Source organism: Varroa jacobsoni, unplaced genomic scaffold (genome assembly GCF_002532875.2).
Source record: "Varroa jacobsoni isolate VJ856 unplaced genomic scaffold, vjacob_1.0 contig01674, whole genome shotgun sequence".
Taxonomy (NCBI): domain Eukaryota; kingdom Metazoa; phylum Arthropoda; class Arachnida; order Mesostigmata; family Varroidae; genus Varroa; species Varroa jacobsoni.
The window spans coordinates 55,684-75,843 of NW_019214675.1; the positions used below are offsets into that span (position 1 = coordinate 55,684).

Consider the following 20,160-nt stretch of genomic DNA (forward strand, 5'->3'; position numbering starts at 1 on the left):
CTCAAAATTGGTCGGATAAAAGATCAATTTATCTATCCAAGGTATTCATAGACAGCGTTCCGCAAGACCAAGAACATCAATGAGCTTTACCAGCAAAGAAAGCGTACTAAAGTTATAGTGAAATATCCTATGAATGATCTGGAGGGCAATGAAGTCTTGAGCTTGGCATCAGTACATCGAGTGTTTATCGCATTTAAGATCCTAAAAAAATGACTTATTAATATTTAGAAAAATGTAAGCAGAAGGCGCAGTTTTTGGGGTTTATTACAGAATGTAATCATCTAAACACATAGGTTGGGCGAAGAGGTCGCGCCTTACCCGTTCTCCAGACCTGGTGCTAATTGGCTATTTCTGGCGGGAGAATCTTTACAGTATAAAGACAGGTCTAGGCGTATCAATATCGCTTCGTCGCGTTGCCAATATGTCCGTCTTCAATTAGGCGGGGTTTATAAATAAACGAGGCCAATCTTAGCTAGTTTATCATGAACACACGTATATATACTTTTTTCTCTCTTGAGAAAATCACTTTTTTTCTAGAGTAGATCAAAATAAGCTATGCCAGAGCGTCGCAATATTTTTCAGGGTACTAGTTTCGTGCTAGTCGTTAACATCTTATTGTGTTCCTAGTCACACGTTTCTGCAACCAATAGTGACGGCCGAGAGACAGTTGCAGACCTCGATATATATTCTATTAAAGATACGTTGCCGATTCTGGACCATTCATTATAGTGACGTCAACAAGTCGTCAACAGTTATCGCATCTTCAAAATTCCACTTTGAAATGATTTGTGGCAGGATGACTTTTCCATTATGTAGTAGCTTATGGTTGAATTGGCTCTACAACTAATTTTGGAGCGCCGTTGCTCCTATTGCTGCCTACACCTTCTTTAGTCGCAGGTTAGCGCCGGAAAAACCTCACTGTTTTCAAACTCCTACAAAATTTACAGTTTGACCTAACGATCTCCTGTTCCACAACCTAGGCAAAAATGGGGATAGCGTCTTCCCATGCAGCCATCTGCTAGAGCCTGTGAGTTCTCAGTTCTTCCACCGGTGGCGCTCCGTTCATCTGTTCCCCAACTTCTGTTGCTGAATGTTGAGTATAGTGGAGGCAGCAAACGCGGCGTCGGCGGGTGGCATGGTCGGTTTTTCTTCCCCATTGGATTTCTTCCTTCGTTGGTGGACCAGCAGCTACCCTTTCCTTCATCTCTGCCCAATAACACCCACCATCCCTATTTCAGTCTTCGCCAACACTCTCCCTGACCTCCTCCATGATGGTGGAAAGAGGAGAAAAGGAAGAGAGCATCAGAGTGGCTGAAAGCGCGCCAGTGAATGTTTCATGGTGTCGGCGGCGGCGGCGGCGGCAGCGACAACTAGACCGAGGGTGAGCGGCGGTGATGGTTACTGCTTTGTTTCCGCCCCCGTCCCCCATCTTCTAGCGCCTCGCCTTTTTCCCATGTGTGTCAGATGGCCGGTGCCGACCAACCGACTGGCCCCCCGACAGGCAGACTTGAGCCGACGAAGACGAGAATGAAGCCGTGCCCTTACCGTCTGTCCGTTGGCTAACGGGACCATCGCCGCTGCAGCTCTTGCTGCGGCCGGTGGTATGGTCTTCACCCTCGCCTTCAGAACCGCTTCAACCGTCGAAAAGGTAGGAATGCTGTCAGCGCTCGCTTCGCACAAACACCGGCGTGCGGAGCAGCGAAGACGGGAACAGAACACCGAGTCGAAGCACTTCAGTCTGCCGCTTTTGCCTTCATGTGGCTCCCCCGTGCAGCATCGCGACCATATGGCCGAGCGCTGCAGCTGTTCGATGTCGCCTGAGGCCTGCTAGAAAACAGCGCAAGTTGGGCTGGTAAGCAGCGAAATTGTTATGCAATTACTATATGGTGCCGGATCGATTCTCTTGAATGGTGTTTGACTCAATACAGGATCTATCTGGTGATTGATAGTGATGTTAGGATTGAGTATTGTATTTTACAGTTGGTGAAACAGTGCTTCATTGAGGCATTTAGCCCGTAGTCTGTTGTACTAACGAGTACCAAGAAAAGTGGCATAGCGGATATAAGTACGGATTAAGAGTTCAGACGTTATTGTGATCAGTGGTGAAACGATATATAAGTCGATCGGCAGTGCGAACACAGTATGTGGCAGTGAGCTTTCGGTGTTGGAGGAAAGTCCTGGTGCAACAGCTACGGGCAAGTTGAGTGAGTTATGCAACTAAGTTTTTAAGTATCTGGATACTGCAAGACCGTTAAGTGCCAAAAAAACTATTTCAGGATACAGTAGGGGTACAGCCGCTAGACCATACGTTCTTCAGATACAGCCAAGGTAAGTCCTGCCTTATTTGCTTTGTCTTTGAATTGTCAGATCTCGGATGCTTTAAATGAGTATTCGTAATGAGTATTAGAAATCTGTCATGAAATATTCGGTGAATTGTCATTATGTCATTCAGTTGAATAACGAAATGACAGCGTAGAAACTGCATAACGGCAGCCTTTTATGCCTATCGGATAGATACTTTATTCGATTTTAAATGGGTTAATTTATTCTATGAGTAGCGGGAACAATTACTGTATTTTCAGGTAAGGTGAATCTTAAGAATGTTAGTATTTCGTGAAAATGTTTACCAGAGACGCTAAATGTATTTCTCAGTCCATCTAAAAAGTTACGCAGCCCCTGTGCAGCGGTAAAGCCTCGCCGACTCCTCGGAAGCAAACATAATTGATTTAATACACACCTAATATTTAGTCACTACTGGTACGTACGATACAATCAATCAATATAGGAGCAACATACAATTGCCTCATATCTTAGATATCCCGCTATAGTTTGTTGAATCATACTCTGCTTAATTAATTAATCCCATCATGCTATAGGTAGGTGTGGCCTCATGTTCTAGATGCATCCTTATTGACGGCCGATCAAGGCTATCCCAAGTTTGAATTGCTCGTATTCTGTAGCCTTACTATGGTCATCCAATTACTCCGTTGCGATCACTCCTTACTTTTTGATACTATCCTTTTCTTTTATTGCTGCATTATAAATATCGAGATAATTATACACAGTGAGAATATTAGACTATATGGGAGAAACGGAAACTTCGTAGATAGGTGATGATAGTCGGCGAGTTGAACGATTTGCCAAGAAGACTTCTCTTTCACCATGAAATGTTTTAGACGTTTTTAACGAATTTGAAACGTACTTTTATTATTGCATCACCCCATGAGCTCAGAGCAGTTACCGAAAATATCACCGGGGGAAAAAGCGGTATATTTCACAATCAGTACGGCATTGCAGGGTACAAACTGCATAAAAAAATCAAATTATTCGCAAAGCGTCCCTATAGCTCTGCGATTGAGGCAGTCCTAAATTGATCATAATGCCGCATTTTTCCGTTTAGTCTTAAACCAAGAAGTGGACCGTATCCCACACTTACTACCGAACGGGTTTTTTTTGTAAGCGACGACCCTTCGATGATTGATGGCATTACGCATTCACTATGAGGAATTATGCAGAGGAAATAGAAGCCGAAAGGGATGACAACGACAAGTTACTCGAATAGCGACCCAGCGTGGGTCGAAAGCCTTGCAACATCCGAACGTCTTAACTGCTCCTGTCTCAAACATGTGCATGGTATACGAGTTACCCCAGAATTCAGCTCATTTGATAGGTCGGTATTTTCCTTAAGTATGTTTAGCTTAAGGGACTTTCTTCTTCACTGGTTAAACGTCTAACAAAGTCCTAATACGTATCTATGATGAAGGACTACTGAAGATATATTCTTTACGCTATTTGGAAACTTTTATCAAGAAAGGGATAAGGTGACCGAAAAAGCATTTTTTTACCCATTATATTGACAGCTATACTGTAGGAATCAAAGAGCCCTTGATCGTTACCAGCGATTACGAGCGCCTCTCATTTAAGGGCAATAATACCATGCTTCGTTCAATAGAAAAGTTAGATCAATTATACTACTGGATCCTGTTTTCTTCCGATATTGTGCTAATATTAATTATAATTTAGCGTTCTTTGGAAGCTCAACTATGGGCTATGTCAGTGTTGCGTTTCTCTGACTGACTTTTCTTTTTCAATCAGTCCTTCGCCACGGCACGATGCCCAGCGCCGGTACGCCTGACGCCGTGCGCTCTTAGCGAGGCCTTTATTCTCGGAATCGATCTACCACTTTTCAATCGCCAAAGAAACACATCATTACAGGAAAAGGTCGAAACTAAAGAGGTAACACTAATAGATGGAAACGTGGAAATCTCTGTGATTGTCCGTGCAGATCACGCTGACGACGTGTCCAGTCAGACCACAGCAGTAGCGATAAAAAAAACCAACGGACCTATTTTTACGCTGTGCGTGTTGCTGTGCCCTCAACACGATGCTTGATGTCTTCGTTTTTTTTTTGCAGTAGAGTTGTCTTTATCGCCATGTCTACCTCATACCAGGATTATTACTGTAACGTGTTCGCTCTTGTTTTCTCTGTTTCTTCTATTACTACTGGTTGCCGTTGTATTTTAATGGACGCAGTCAATATCAATTCTCAGCTGGTTTGTTAGTTTCAGAACAGTTAAGAGGAAAGCATTTGACGTACAAACTATGCCCCAGTTGGCAATCGTCGGCCACCAGATAACTAAGGTACGATAGAAAATTATAACAACGTGCATAGAGATAACGAAATAGTTAGGGCATTTCATTTATCGCATATGAAAACTACAGTAGTGTAAGAATATGCAAAAATTCCACAAAGCTCAGCGTGTAATTGTTATCTAGTAATAAAAATGGGTAAAGGATCAATCATTTCATGAAAGAAAGCAGAATTTACGGTGATGAGCCATAACAACGATCAGTTTTAGAATATAACAGATTAGGAAATTAAAAAATAATAAGGAGTGAAACGTTCAAATAGGAACCTGTCGACATTTTCGCCACAGCGATAATATGCGCTTATCTGATAAGGATTTTGCTATATGAACGAATCCAGCGTCAAATGCCGATAATCTTGTTATCTACATTTAAACCGTTCACCCTTTACATATTCTATGTTCATTTAAATAATTTCTTACAGGATCTTGGGCAAATTAAGGTAAATAATAACGCCTCTGAGGCCAATGAATTCCATTGTATATGCTTCCAGAAATCGTGCGCAAAGGGATATTAGGACCATGCCAATAATTTGTTAAGTCGTTTAGGACAAAGCAGTTTTCCTGCTATCAGAATAATCACTGCATTGGTTAGGATTATTCAAGCTGGTACTATATTCATTTTTGTTAAAAGAGCTAGCCTAAGAGATGCGTTTTCATGACAAAAACCCACAAAACTAGGATTGCCTAATTAATCTTAACGAAACTTAGCTAGCATGCGAGTATCGATCTAGAAACAAAGCGCGGTTCAATACCTACGACGAGAACGTTGCTGATGATAAGGTTGATTTGCCTCGTTCAAGACTCTATATACATATATATATATATATATACTTCATTAGTCCGAAGACTAATGTATATCGCTAATTATCTGATCGACGTAGTAATCGTGGTTTATAAAGAGATACTTAAAGTACATGAATGAACACTGCGGGATTCAAAACGACGTTTCGATCCTTAAAATAAGCAGTACTGTGGGACGCTCTTTTTTTTTTTACAGAGACGAATTTATGTCAACTGTAGCCTTATTCAGGGTGACGCTTTAGTGTAAATGCACTACGATCCACGAGCATCAGCCTAGTGAATAGAATTGTTGAATACGCATGACAAGCTTCGCACTAGCTCGTGTAAAATCGTACTACAATATATAATAAATAGTTTTTTTTCGTATAAAAAGCGGCGCGAAATGTTATTGCTTCTGCTGCCAGGCCTATAATGTAAAGCGAAACGCCACATACCGATAGAGCAACACACCAGTATCTGACAATAGTCGACAGCGTTGCTTCTAGATGGTTATCTAAATAAGATCCGAGGATCATTATGGCTACAAGATTTCACTTTGGAGTATTTCTTTTATTAGCAGACAATATTTATCTTGTTATTCTGTAAGGTATTAAATAGTTGGACGAAAATAGTACAGCGACTCTCAATCGAAATCTTCAGTGTTCCTATGTCCGTTCTTATAAGACTTATTTATAGGACTTTTTTATTTGTAGTCATAATGATGGCGTATTATTTACAGGCCAAACATTTACACCAGCCGTGGGGTTTTTAGTCGACTACACATATAGATGCCGGCTACTAACTTTAAGAGAAAGCAAGGAACGAAAGTACACCAAGAGTAGTGAAAAATAGTCCTTATTTTTTTTTTTTAATCTTTTTTCAAAAGAACATTGCGTCATGGTAGATCGTTACAAAGTATCATGATAGAAAATATGCACCTGCCGACGGCAAGATGAATTAGTTTCAAAAGTAGAAAGAGAACGTATATTGCTCCAGATAGTAAATAAGAGCAAGCCATTAGGCCTGCTTATTACAAATTTAACTCCCCAAGGAATTGAGGATGAAGTTTGGCATTTGCGGAAAACGATCGGAAGACTACGTTTTGCCTTTTGCATATGCTAAGAGGCTCCTTAACCATATTTATACAATTTAGGTAAGCCTTTTTTATTTTTTGCTACCTTAAACACAGCGCGCTTTCACACAAATAATGCTGTTTGTGGTCGCTAGTATAATTCTTTTATTTTATTATTATTTAAAGGTGGTGAAAACATTGGCTTACACTGAAATGAAGCTGAAAAATCAAAGATGAAATATTTTTGAGGCCATACTTACGTATGCATATATAAGCGATATGTATTTTTACGTGACAGTAACAGCTCGTATGGACTGATGTATACAAACTACCCACGCAAGTAACGACATGCGTAAAGTTTTGCCATGATCAACTGGATTGAATCCAAAGGCCGCGCTGACCTCGCTCCATGTCCGCCTCCAGTGGCTCATACGGACCAAATAACATAAGAGCGGTTCAGAACGGCAGTAGCGAAGGCGGCTGTAGCGGTGCCACTAATGGTTCTCGCCACGTACGTTTTCGTTCGATAGAAAATAGGAAAAAAACGCACAGAAAACGTATAACGGACATTATTGAAAGTCTGTCTTACAGTTTTCGCAGAGCTCCCTTCTAATAAATCACTCACTACTTCGAAAGAACTTCAAACGTTTCTCTATAGATCATAATCATGTACTCTCCATTCCGGTGCACTGACGATTGCTATTATTATTATTATTATTAAACTATCGTGAATTGGGCCCTTTTTCTGATTTTCACATACTGCACATTATGGACATAAATTACTCTTAGCTTTGTCATCATTTTAAGACGAAGTAACATTGTATCCGCGATGTTCAGCAAATGGTTTGAGTTAAAGTGCAACATCCTAAGCCACGCGTAGCTAGCTACCTGCGTTATCAACATAAACGGTAAATGCACTAACGCAAATTCGCACGGTTCCAACTCAGGCGTCTTACTAAAAAACGTACAGAGCTGGAGAGGGGCCAATAATGGACACTGAAGTGGAATTAAGTGACTTCGTTTTTTTCGTCCTTTTTTTCTGTTTTGTACTAAGTTCTGTTATGTTCTCTCCTATCACTGTGACCGTTGTCTTTGCTTGAAAGAACTCCCGCAGCTGTTTGTTTTTTCTTTGATTGTCGATTATTTAGCTGACATCTGTCGTTGTTGTGCGTCATCTCTTTTAGCTTCTAAAATATCAATACTATTATATGTATAATAGCATTGGTCTGCTAATAAACATGGATTGATGGAGTGGTATAAAAAAACCGAAGAAGATTGATATACATTATGAGGCCCGCAAACCGTTTCATTTGATTACACCCATAGTTAGCCTATATTTAAATACAACCGAACTTTTTCTTTATATATTTACATCTATGTATTAGATAATTACGAAAGAAATGATGATAGAGGAGTAGCAATAGTTGTCTGGAAATCTGTGCAAGAGATTTTACAAAAAAAAAAAAAGGATTCCTCATCATTCGTCGTATCATCCGCTGTCTACCCATAAAAAATTGCCCTATCCCCTAGTAGAAACTAAACGCACGACGTCGCGACAAAAAAATTTCACAACAAAGTGACGTCGGTCACTGTCCGACATTATGAAATAGGGACGCCAATTCTATTTGAAACTGAGACCACTTGTTTTCGAGACATGATTCGTTGAGGGTTAGCCGTGTGTTAAGCTATCCTCCGACATTCATGTCTGCTTTTCTGATATTCATATCAGAACGGATCAAAAGCAGTATTTTGCAGGATCGTTGATATCTCATACACCTGCTGCTGTGAAACGTGGAGTGTGCTCAAGCTCGATTTCGATCCAGACCGTTACGGGTCCTTAAGTTTGGTTGGCAAACCACTGCATAGATACCCAATACTATGCCGTACTAAATCTCATTTCTGTACGTCGCATTCACTGAAATGAGCTTACGTAAAGCGTCCATTTGAAAGACATTCAAATACTGCATTTCGTTACTTTTACCAATAAAGGACATCTGTGAAAATTACGCCGTGTTTGAGCAATCGTATATTCCAATAGTGATATATGTGTGTACAGAGGAAAACCTTAGTCTCTAATGGGCCTTGGCATTTGTGGATTATCGATGCTTTTGCATTTGGCAAGAGCGATCCGAAGACAATTGAAGTCACTTAAACTTGTCATATTCAGGCAAGCGCTGTAGAGCCTGCGTGTTTAACTCAGGAGAGGGGAATTTTACGTAAAACTCGTAAAGTTCGCGACGATTTCATTAAAAATTTATTTTTGAGCCAAAATAAGCCTGTCAAACCAGCACCTGCTTATGATCAAGAGGCATGAAACCTACTGATGAAAAATTCACTAGGTCTTATAACAAGTTATCTTTTGAACGATCTACTGTGAGGAAACGATATGAGCATGACGAGAATCAGACTGTTTAGAGGAAAAGCCATAGCGTCGAATCGTGTTGTACAATTGATAACTGCCAGTGATCATAAACTTCGTCGGAAACCCTCTAGGTTCGGTTATTTAATAATATGCTAACGGTATGTCAGCGAAAATTGTATCAAATAATATGAAAAGAAGGCAAAACATTAGAAGCACCGATCAATATAAAGCTTTTTAAGATATCTATCGATGCACATTTTCAATACTTGAAAAAAAATTGTGGAGAATCCAGAGCTTGAACGACAAAAAGCAGACGAATATGAGCGTACTGGCTGAACGATCTATGCGGGGACAAATAATTATATTTTAATGTGTGACCGACATGTTAGTATCTGTGGCTGTGGCTCTACAAAGATGCTGAATATACTAAAAGTAAGTGGATGCGGTTTTGTGTTTTTTTTTTTGCCTTTCTTTAAATCGATTCAAATTAAAACTCCTCAATTAGCCTAACACGTTTAGCTGGAGAAATAAAAACATTGCTTGTAACAGTAATTTGGTCAGAACTTGGCACCTTGTAATTACAACTTTATGACGCCTGTCTTTTATATATCATATTAGGTCTTGTACATTCTGGATACTGGAAGGAAAAATTCGTGTCATAAAAACAGCCGGTAAATTCTATCGTTGATTAATCTATTAAAAAAAAATAACATGGATTGTGGTTTTCTAAGCGCAAGTTGTGCCTCTGGCAGGTCTGAGGCTTGATTTGTGGACCTGTGATGGATAGTTTTGTGAAAATCTGCCTTTTAATGCCTTAGATATTTTCTTAAGATTTAAGGACCTATGGGGGTAGTCGAGATATTTTGATGAAGGTTTGCGATGTCTGAATGCCAGCCAAAATCGCCAACGGTCGAAATCAATCCCGACGCATGAAAAGGCATTTGTCAAGCTTTCTACTGTATTTTTCTTATAATATTTATGCGAATTGAAAATGTAAGCAATCAGCTATTGAATACATCAAGTCACCCCGAAGTCGAGTTCTTACACTTTGACAAGCGGCATGTGTGAAGGTAGTGAAAACTGAAGGAACGATAGCTCAGACACACACAGGCATCTCGGTATGCAAATATTAAGAATCGATGATTATTATGAGCAAGATGCTTATTTATCACTTAAAGCGAATCATATCTTTATTGACCCTCTTTAGCATAAGTAAATGCGACGACATATACAGATACATGTATGCAGATGATAAAGAATAACCCCCGTCAAACACACTCTATTGGGCTGCCTCATTGGTTTATCGAAGGAATTACAGATATATATATATATATATCAACCAACAGATTTCGATAACAGACAACGTTCGCAAGTCAAACTCTTTCTCTGAGTTAAAAGCAGCTTAATAAAAAGTCCAGATAAACGTAGCAATTTAACATTAACAAATAGTCTGCCATAGAGGGGCAAAAATAATAAAAACATATTTTAAAGGTAGATTCAGAGAGGTTAATTGTACTTGCTTTCAAAATGGAACAAATTTTTGGGTTATAATAATTTTATTTACTTTTTCTTCTCTGTAAAGGTACCTTGTCGCATATGTTTACTATTGTTATTTACCAATCAGTATCTTTAGGTGTTTAAGAGTTACACAGTAGTCCTCATCTAAATATCAACAACAATTTCAACAATTTTTGGATCTTTTGTTGTCATACATCATATAGTAGCTGTTAAACAACAGCAAAAGTTTCCCTTAGATTTGGTGATCTTACTTGAGGAAACACGTCGATACAATTGACAGGCATTACAAAAATGCACACACAGAGCGAATGAAATGTCTTCTAAGTTTCTAAGACCGCAAGCCTCAAGTAAGGCCAGCAAAACCCACTCCAATTAAAATCATGTTATACCTTAAAAGAAATAATAAAAGACTTATCAACATAAGGGTGATAGCAAGAAGTACCTAGTAAAAGTAAAAATAAAATAATACAAAAGTCAGAATTTTTTGTCAGTTGGAACAACTTCATTTTCCAGATCAGTTTTTATTTTTCGTAACAATAATCTACACACTGGCGGAATAGCACACGTGCATTTTTGGCAAAAAAAGCTCATAATTTTCCAACGGTGATGGCAATAATAAGAAATACTATTAATGCATACGTATAATAAGAACACTAATTTTGTCACATGTTATTCCTCGTGGCTGACAATGGGGGTGTGCTTGTATAATAGTGCTAATGTGCGAATTCCCCTGGCTAAACTGCATGACCAGTCTTCTGATAATCATATTCATAGACATTTCCTTCCTTACTAGTAACAAAGGTTTTCTCCGCGTACGTCTCGTATAACAACAAATCCCGTTATATCACTCCCTCACTTCTGAGCACATAATATTCCTTTCTTACTTCGAGCTTGCCTTCGTGGAATTGGTCGCTAAAAAACATAACAAAATAATGTTTAAGGAACTCGCTAGTTGGACGTTTATTTAACCGAATCGGGTACTTGCACTCACGAAAAGCTTCCTATAGTTGCCAACTTCCTATAATTCGTACCTGATACGTTATCTTATTGGAGCTGATAATCAACCCACTAGCTACTGTTTCTACTCGCTTTTCACCTAAAACATCCAAGTTTATCAAAAGTAAATGTCTACATTAAACCGTACGTAAAAAGACACATACAGCACTCGGGGCTTCTCTCGAAAATCTGCTCATTTGTGGACCACATATATGTGCTTGCGTTTGATCGATAAAGGCGTAATTTCAAATCAAGTCAAGGGTGTTTCAAACGTTAAGCCAGTTGTATGATAGGGCTTAGTAAACAAGGCTTTTTTCTGCTAGGACCACAGTGTGCCATTATTTATTTTTTGACCTAAAGTTGAAATTTATGTAGAAACGACTCTTCGTTGATTTCGACGAGCACCATGTAAAGTTGTGTGCGAAATATATTGCTTTGAAAGCTCTGCTTTAATTGGAAATCAACCATGCGCATGCAAAGAGGCTGACTTTTTGTTTGACCATTTGAAGTTAGGTGAGGACGTCAAATGCTGATAGTAGAAGGCTCTAGAATCCAAAGAATATATCCATCATGTTTGCTTGACGGGCAGCTGCTGCTGAAAGATAAAATCCCTTCGTTGAATGAGTGTCAGTAAAATGTTAATTTACATTCGCAAAACATCAAAAGGAGTTCTCTCTCTATAAACATACTTTTTTAAATTTTTTTTTCTGAGTTCGAGAGGTAGATGGTCTCTGAGTTTCGATGCCGGATGTTGTCAAACTGAATGCTCGAAACTGCGGCCGATATTTGATGATGCGGACATTTCGAGCATCTTCTGAAATTCTAGCGAAACGCAAATCTTTTGAGATGTCAGTGATTTAATTAGGTTTGTTTGCAATGGGGCACAAATGTTTCCACGGCCTGCTATCTACCTGATGCGAAACAAGTTTAGGATGAGATTTTTCGACAAACCGTACCGAATCATACTGTGTTCTAGCATACACTTCGGCAATTTTACGGAACAAAATTATTCAGTAACGGTACTTGTCTCCGGCCTTCCAGAGACTGCAAGTGTCTTTACCGTTCCAGCAAGCGAAAGCTATCTGTTATCAGTCATCTCAGATTATGAGAACGAACGAGCATCTGCGGCTTCTGGTTTTTAAGGAGAGCACATCCCAATCGGACTTTTCTAATCTAGTTTTCTTCCACATAGACAACATATTGCTTTATGTAACGTGTACTAGTTGGCCTATCATTGTTTGTCATATTCTTAAGTGCCAGCTGGGCGCCTGTATATTCTGAATATTCCTTCTGTAATTCAGGAGCGCTATGGGGAGCCAGCATGTCGGAATGGCCTATTGAGAAACACTAGGGTCACTGAGGACCGGTTTATCACGATAATATATTTTTACTTCGATGCTAAATAAGCCAATTTGATAAGACCATTCTTGTATTATTCTGCCTGATACTGTGATCCAATCAACTTGAAATGAACCTCAAACGAAAGTGCAGCGTCTTCACAGTCACAGCAGCGGGTATCACGTATATTTTTAAGCTGATGCCAAAGAGAAGATGATATCACTTCTGCACAAAATTCAACTTTAAATGATATAGACACCCTCTTAGGAAAGATGCAGATTTATTTACTTTAAACTTTGTCAAGGGTTGACCTCAGCTTGTAAAGCAGCCTGTGTAGCCCATTTGTTTGAATAGCATGTAATATAATAATGTAACATTCGTGAAGATCTTTACAATTCCTCAAAGTGATTAATTATTTTTTTGAATTCTACTTATTGAATCGTATAAAAAACAGTACCTGTTTCGAATGTGACATTCGGTACTGCCATCAACCAGGTGGACGTTTGATCAAGCTCATAAAGGTTACAACAGAGCAACGAGATTTTTCAGCGTCAACCTTCGAACATAAGGTAATTCGATGTATCTATATAAAAGCACAATACAAAAAAAATCAGCCGCGAAACACTTTCCTGTCTATTTAAAGTCTACTGATCTAGTAGAGCTAGAAAAGATCCGCATCAGGAATAATGTCTGTGGCGTACTGGCTACGTGGCAATCAACCAGTTGCCATCGTTCCGCTTCAGTGTACGGATCTTATAGCAATTATGGGACTGCAGTGTTGCTTCGAGCCGCTTTAACATAGAGCACCGCTTGCTAACGCCGTCAAATAGGGGCAATGTCAAATCGGCCCATGTACCGAAAGCGAAACGGAGAGGAAGAGAAAAGCGAAGAGGTCCGAAGAGTATAGGTTCTCAATGAAGAAACATTTTTGTTTGAATATATGACTGGTATAGTTTGATACAGCAGTCATTAAATACGCAGCGAGCTAGGATTAGTGTTTACCGATAGTACAGGTCTGCGTTTCGGCTTAAATAATACCAACAGCTAGGCCGTGGATAGCTATGCTAGTTTGGCACCACTTCTTTATCTGGCGTCAAAGTAAAAACGAAATAGACAAAAATATAGACGCACCTATGTGCCGCTGTACTAATATGTGTGCCTATCTATCTGTGTTAGCGCAGAAGCAAGGAGAAGGACCACCGCAATCTAACGGCATTTGAGTGAGCAAACGCAGACGCAAACACAGATTCTGCAGACGCTTTTGGACGGTCGACGCCGCTTGCCCTTACTACGCATTTTGAAATCCATCGAAAAATCAGGTCGGATGCCGCCGATGCTCTTGTGAAACGTCTGGTCAATCGATTTAGCGTCCGATTTGGTCAGCTAATATGCCGTACTTAAATAAAGAGTGTTTGTTACCGCTGCCGTAGTCGACTATTGATTTGTTGTAGAACAGATCGGAAGCCGAGCATTTCGGCAAATAAAGGCAAAGAAGAAAGTTAGGTGAAAATCGGTCAGAGAAGAGCAAGCAGGTGCAGTAAACAATTTTATCATACACAACGATAAGTTTCGATTTACGGAGCAATGTAGAAAAAAGTAACTTACTCTCTTTGTACAACTTCTTCGTTTGCTTACTAATATTTTAGCAAGAAAATAATGTTTATAGCTCTGCGCCCTAAGATGAGGTAGCAAATATATTCAAGGAAAGGCCCTCTGAATGTATTATTGCATCGGAATTACCTTCTTTTAGAACTGCAGTATTCAAAGTGTAGTTTCCGTTATAGTATAGTCAGGCGTAATGCATTGGTTTTTTCCGCTACAATTCGAACATGTTGGCGGGTCGTGGCGGGCATAGTTTTTTTTGGCAGTAGCGTAAAGCCAGTTATAACAGAAAAAAAAGCCCGTTATGGCAAAAGAAGCAGGTTCATCCCTGAAGTATAGCACGAGAATATGAAAGTCGGTTCTTGCGCCATATATTCACACTGAACGAACCTATACTGAAGCTATAAATCCGCTTCTTCATCCAAAATCGGCGATCTATACCATTGCCGGCCTCCACGTAGCTTCCGAGGCATCTGAAAACTCTCATGCGTTCCGTCGGACACTGCTTCGTTTACCGGTTCAAAAGTCTTTCGGTGTTCGTTAAAACTAAATTGCCCCTGTGTCGCTGCGCTCCAAGTGTCATGCGCCAGAGAAGGTACCTCATGTGACCACGCCTCTTTTGAAAAGGCGAAGCCCCTACCAAAAGTATTAGTAATGGCCGTACTCTGGATCAACACTGTGCTGCATAGCACACCATCAATATTTTATTAAAGCGGAAAAGGGACGCCAAAAGCTAATTAAGTGTAAAGCTAGCTTTTTCGATCATTAAAGCCTCTATAAAAGGCAGGAACTTTAAACAGCTTAACAGTCTAAAAGAAAACGTATTGTGCGCAGTGTATTTGAAAGAAATGCTGATCTCCGCTCGAATTTCGAAAACATCGCATTGTTGTTTTGTCCTAAAAAGAATTGACACTTCGTCTGGTACCGTAAGCACTGGACAAACGCACATCCATTACGATAAACAGCGCGCCAAAGTTTTTCCCCAATACGAACGTTCCCCCCTGTACATGTATGCCATAGGGGCGATGTAGGAGGGAAGTTGAAAAAAGCGAGGGTAATTTTCTAGTAAAAGGAGTTGAGAGTGAAGGGAGCGTTGGCCAAGATGCGGTGCGGTTTGATAATTCCAGAATTTTGAAAAAATCAACAAATACGAATATGGAATCAGACTCGGACAAGATACATTAGATTACCATTTGATTATCGCTAAATAAAGAAGGAATATGGGTGGATTAAGCTCTATTCTATTAGAATGATTTACACAGTTTACTTGTTCAAGTAAACAACTATTGCAAAGGTTAGTAATAGAAGACTAAACTCCACTAACATACCGCTGAGTGACACTCTCAGATTTAGGGTAATAATAAGAGTAACAATTCTCAAACGAGCCAATAAAAGTAATAGTTGTAATAGTAATAAGTAAATATATATATATATATAAAATAAATAAGCATAAAAATAAGAGACTAGCTGAGCATGCGGTGAAGAAACACGAGTCACAGACTGAAAGTGCTAGATATGCATAGCGATGATTCGGTCGATCTTGCAACTTACCCAGCGTTACTAAACGAATAATGTTTTGAAGCACCGTTTCGCTCGACACGCTATTTACTGCCTGTTCAACAGAGAAAGATATGAACTTAACTCATCCGATGCTCGAAATTTAGTATATTCGAAGAAGTTAACAATGGTGGCATTAATATGTTAGGTAAAATAGGTAAAATGTAAATAGTAAAAGGTTAGGTAATAAATAGGTAGTTATTTTGCCTTTGACTTCTCGAAATGGCGCCATTTGGTCCCGTGCGTCGTAGGTTCGTATATCTATTACACAGTATACAGTCTCTCTTGTCTAGATGTGAGAACGGACTGTGTCCATAACGAATATTAGACTGTTACAAGCGAAGCCCGCGGACATTTGAAATTGAATATCGGTTGAACTATTTGGGCTAGAACGATGGTCTTAATGCGTGTTAGAGGTATTCCCCATTGTTTCTACACGCTTGTTCCAGCTGCTTTAAGCCATACACCTGTCATTCGCGTTCCGTATGGCCTCTTGAAATTACCTCTGATCACATTCTGGTGAGATATGCTTGTTCGCCAGTTACCCTTTTTAGGGCATAAAAAGCCCTATAATCGCACTAATTTAGATCGAGAAAATAAGCTGGTTAGAGCCAAAGTTGAATATTCCTTTGTTCAATCAAACAAGTAATTGAGGCGATAATAACGATAAGATCTGGTGTCGTCATCAAGTACCCAATCTGCATGCTTTAGGTTGTCCTGCCAACGGCCCATAAGTCCCGTAAAAAAAACTCTGATAGCGGGTTGCATTCATTGTTTCATTTTTGGTTAATATCTCATAGTGGAAGTGTTCGTTGCAGGTACTGTCAGCATCTTACGTCTGAACCTACTTAACGCTTCCACCCAAGTCGATTTTTTTCAAGGCCGCGCCATTCTCTCACCTGATCGCTCTTTGGCTTGCGGTGAAGATTGGACCACGCTTCGTATGCTCCAGGCAGGCTTTTATAAAAAGCCTCCTTAATGCAATACGTTCTTGTTCTTCGGATCCAATTTCTAAGCATCTCTGCTCAACACTCCAATCCCTGTTCGTTCTCAAAGCGCTTACATCATTCACATATTGTGCTTTTGTTTGAAACCTCCTCGACTTATGTCTTTACCAATCTTCGATAAATTTTCACAGCGCTGCGGCTTTCGGTGAGCAAAAGCTCAACCACTAAGCGTTGATTTTCAAGGGTAAAGGTGTTTTTCCTTTTAGAGCCATTTTTCCTGGAGTAACCTCATTCAGTTTTCGGCCATAAATTTTTAGATGACTGGAGTATTCACTAGCTAAATTTTGTCCGCTAATGGTGTATAGATTGAAAGTTATTCAGTTAATTCGAAAGTCCGCCCGATCCGCTTGTAACAGCCTATATCTACAAGCGTATCCGTTAGAGCAAAAGAGAAAGCTTTTGCTCGACTGTTCCTCACAGACAACCCCGTTGGGGTGAGTCAAATGGCCGTTACTATTTCTCTGAGGGACTGGGTGGTGAATACCAATGTGCAAGCCGCCTAGTTTACTTTCTCGCTCTACAAACCGTACACAGAATGGGAGACCTGCGAAAGGTCGACCTCACCGCTAGACTTTTATGGTAAATTTTTATATTTTCTACGTCCGACAGTGAATAATGTTGTCGACCTAACCTCGATAAAAGTAGAGAACTAGAACTTACGACTGTCTCAAAGACATTTGCATTTCGGTATTTGATAATTTAAAAGAACGTGGAGCATTGGAACACATCGCCACATAGTAACTGTTATAAGGAACGTTTGATTCAAATTATTTTCCATGTCTACAACCATAATATTTTAGTTTTTATATAGAACCATCTTATTTAAGGTTTCTATATCCATATAAAGTACACGAATAAATATTGGTTAGACTATTTAGAACTACAAACGACTGGTTTCGTAGTTCCTATTGATGTCCCTATAAGTATACGATTGTGACTATAGTGCGATTTCCTCCATCACTGGACAGGGTACTACCATTTCAGTAAAATGTGTCAATGATGGTTTCTGTCAGCAACAGCTCTGTTTCTTTCGCGCTTCTTCGGCTCGGGTAGTATTTATCTAGAGAGTCTGCGTTTGTGCCACCATCGTGAAAGTCTCGTTTCTCTCTTGTTATTATTGCCTTCAAGCGCGGTCCGTGAGACCAATTTTATATAGAAATAGAATGTCTAGAAATTATTTTTTGCTGTATAGTTGTTAATAGACGGACCCGTGTTAGTGAATATAATATCGTAGCCTGAGTGTAGGACCTCTTTTTTTCTAACAGATAAAGGAGATCGGACGAATTATTAGATGCAGATAGTGTATTTAAGAATATATGACAAAAAGACATTTTCATCATCTTTGCTTTCCCAGATGCCCACATATTTTTAGCAAACAGTACTTTTGCAAATGGCACATGACTGTTATATTACTGCTCTGCACTAGCTGCGGAAGCATTTTTAAAAGATAGCATATGGAAATTGAGAGAATCGTAGTTTATTATGCGAGCAGAATTAATTTCGTTTAAAATTAGGAAGCTCTCAGAGAATTACGATGTCACGGCCTCCGGCCAATGTGAGAAATAAATAAACTCAGCACTAAATCACAGATAAGCGGCATAGGCAGTTTAGCGAAAAGTAAAAAAGATTTTTTGCTGACTGATAAAACTAAACTAACCCCCTACCATCAAATTAGAGGTATCACACATGAAACTACTATTATAAAATGATAATAAGGCTTAGGTATGTTTGAACGCAGTTTGTGGAATAGGCATCAAATAAGTTCTACATGCCTTATATTAAATCCTTTTAAGAAATTCTACCACGAATTAGATATGATTGGGTGTTAATTTGCTATTGCTTGTAATATCCCATGCGTCGTTTGTAAGCTTTTAGCCTAATTGTACTATCGATATTTCCCTCAAGTACGCCGGATGTAACTACTGCCATTGCCATTTTTTTTCCACACGTATGAAATTAAGAGTCAGCGTTTACCACATATCCGTTACCGTAGATAGTGGTAACTATCAGAGTGGAAAGGTGCGACTTCGTCTGTTTTGTATGAAGTTGTGTTTATATCGTACACGATAATTCATGCTTCTTGGGACACTCTATGGCGTTAAAGCATTCAAAACGTAAACGCAGTGTCGTCCGAACAAACGAACGGGACCATTAGAACAGACAGACAGACAGACGAAGGGTGATGTGTTTTTATTTGACAGCAAATGTCTTTCGATTCATGCTCCAGCCAGTCACGCAGGCAGAGTCAGTGAACGAGCACATAAAAAAGCAAAAGAAAGCGAAGAATCGAACAGTAGGATGAGCGAATACTAGGAACTATTGACACGAATAGGAGAAATTCGATTATTTTTGAGAAAATTTTCGTTTTCTCCCTGCTCTAACCCTTGTTTCGAACTTTGCTCCAGGACGACGTCGTCTTCGTTGACTACCACCGTTTCTCCCCCATTCACGCTCCCCTCGTCTCCCACCGCCCGGCTACTATTGAAGTCTGCAATTCTTCTCGTTGCCAACAGCTGACTGTTCGGTAGTCATAGTGGTTCACCTGATTCTATTGTGTTCGTTGTGGGTTCCTTCTCCAGTTTCTTGCCAGCCTTGGTTCTTGGCCATCATGGTTAGCTCTTCGCCGTGTTGCTATTGCCTGCAATGTTTCCTCGTGTGTGAGCGCATGTAAAAGACAGCGGCCATTTTGTGTCTCCAAGCGGTACAAACACCGGGTCGACACGTCTGTGACTCCAATCGGTTTGAACCGCTCACTGGCGAAATTGACAGCTTCAGGCACGGGTAGGTCATGGAGTAGTTTGCAGCCAGCGGCAGTTAATCCCAAGCAGAGGCGAAGTAATCAGCAGTCGATACTCGGCATTCTACATGACTTTCACCGGTGCTTTTTATAATCATTATCATACCGCCATTGGTAACATGGCACAGTCAGATGCGACAGAAGTAGCATCAGCGCACTGTTGTTTTTCTTCGCTTTTATGATAGCTGAGCTTGACTACTGTGCCCGCGTTAACCGGTTACGGACGGGGGCTCCAATCGCCTTCCGGGTCCGTTCATCGGCTCCAAAGCGATAGATATATACAGTTGTTATTGGCTGGTGAGCTAACGGTCATTTAAGCACGTAAGCAGAGCTGATAGACAAAATCCAACCTATCATGTACGATAATTCTAATAAGTTGGCGAAGCGTTACTTACCAAATGATCGGCCATGTATTCAACGGAACTGTCATTGCAAAATTGCGATAAAAGAAGCGGCTACTAAAATTACCGCCGCCATCACCA

At 39.9% G+C, this 20,160-nt stretch overlaps 2 long non-coding RNA genes across 7 annotated transcripts; one reads left to right on the plus strand and one right to left on the minus strand.

Moving 5' to 3' along the window:
• The first annotated feature begins 1,422 nt into the window (after nucleotides 1-1,422).
• Nucleotides 1,423-4,824, plus strand: LOC111272146 (uncharacterized). Its single transcript, XR_002687342.2, has 3 exons — nucleotides 1,423-2,582; nucleotides 3,401-3,670; nucleotides 4,096-4,824. It is a non-coding gene; the product is annotated as an uncharacterized LOC111272146 (long non-coding RNA).
• Nucleotides 4,825-7,961: 3,137 nt separating this feature from the next.
• LOC111272145 (uncharacterized) lies at nucleotides 7,962-20,160 on the minus strand. 6 transcript variants are annotated; one of them, XR_015315614.1, is made up of 5 exons: nucleotides 20,074-20,160; nucleotides 19,264-19,519; nucleotides 15,869-15,929; nucleotides 12,067-12,199; nucleotides 7,962-11,969 (listed from the first exon to the last, which is right to left on the minus strand). It is a non-coding gene; the product is annotated as an uncharacterized LOC111272145 (long non-coding RNA). The 6 variants fall into 6 exon arrangements; XR_002687338.2 differs by lacking the exon at nucleotides 19,264-19,519; XR_002687340.2 differs by lacking the exon at nucleotides 19,264-19,519 and having other exon boundaries at nucleotides 7,962-11,972.